Raw genomic sequence first — 295 nt, 5'->3', positions numbered from 1 at the left:
GATGCAAGTCAAAAGGGAAAATCAGTGTTTCATTTTAAAGGAATTTCTCCCTTAATATTCAAGATAAACAGAAAAACCAACATCCTTCTAAACATCACCTGGAAATTTGAATGTGATTGCACATAAGTGATCACTCTAAGTACTATGTGATTCGGAAGGCACAAATAAACACAAATACACATAGGCACGCGTGGGTACCTATTTCATTATATATTTGTGTTTCTTTATCTATTAGTCTGTCTACCTGTAGCTGGATAATTATCCACTCATCTGTCTATTCATGTATATCAGTCTA

This window comes from Penaeus monodon, chromosome 33 (assembly GCF_015228065.2).
Source record: "Penaeus monodon isolate SGIC_2016 chromosome 33, NSTDA_Pmon_1, whole genome shotgun sequence".
NCBI lineage: Eukaryota > Metazoa > Arthropoda > Malacostraca > Decapoda > Penaeidae > Penaeus > Penaeus monodon.
Note: the sequence above shows the minus strand (reverse complement) of the source record.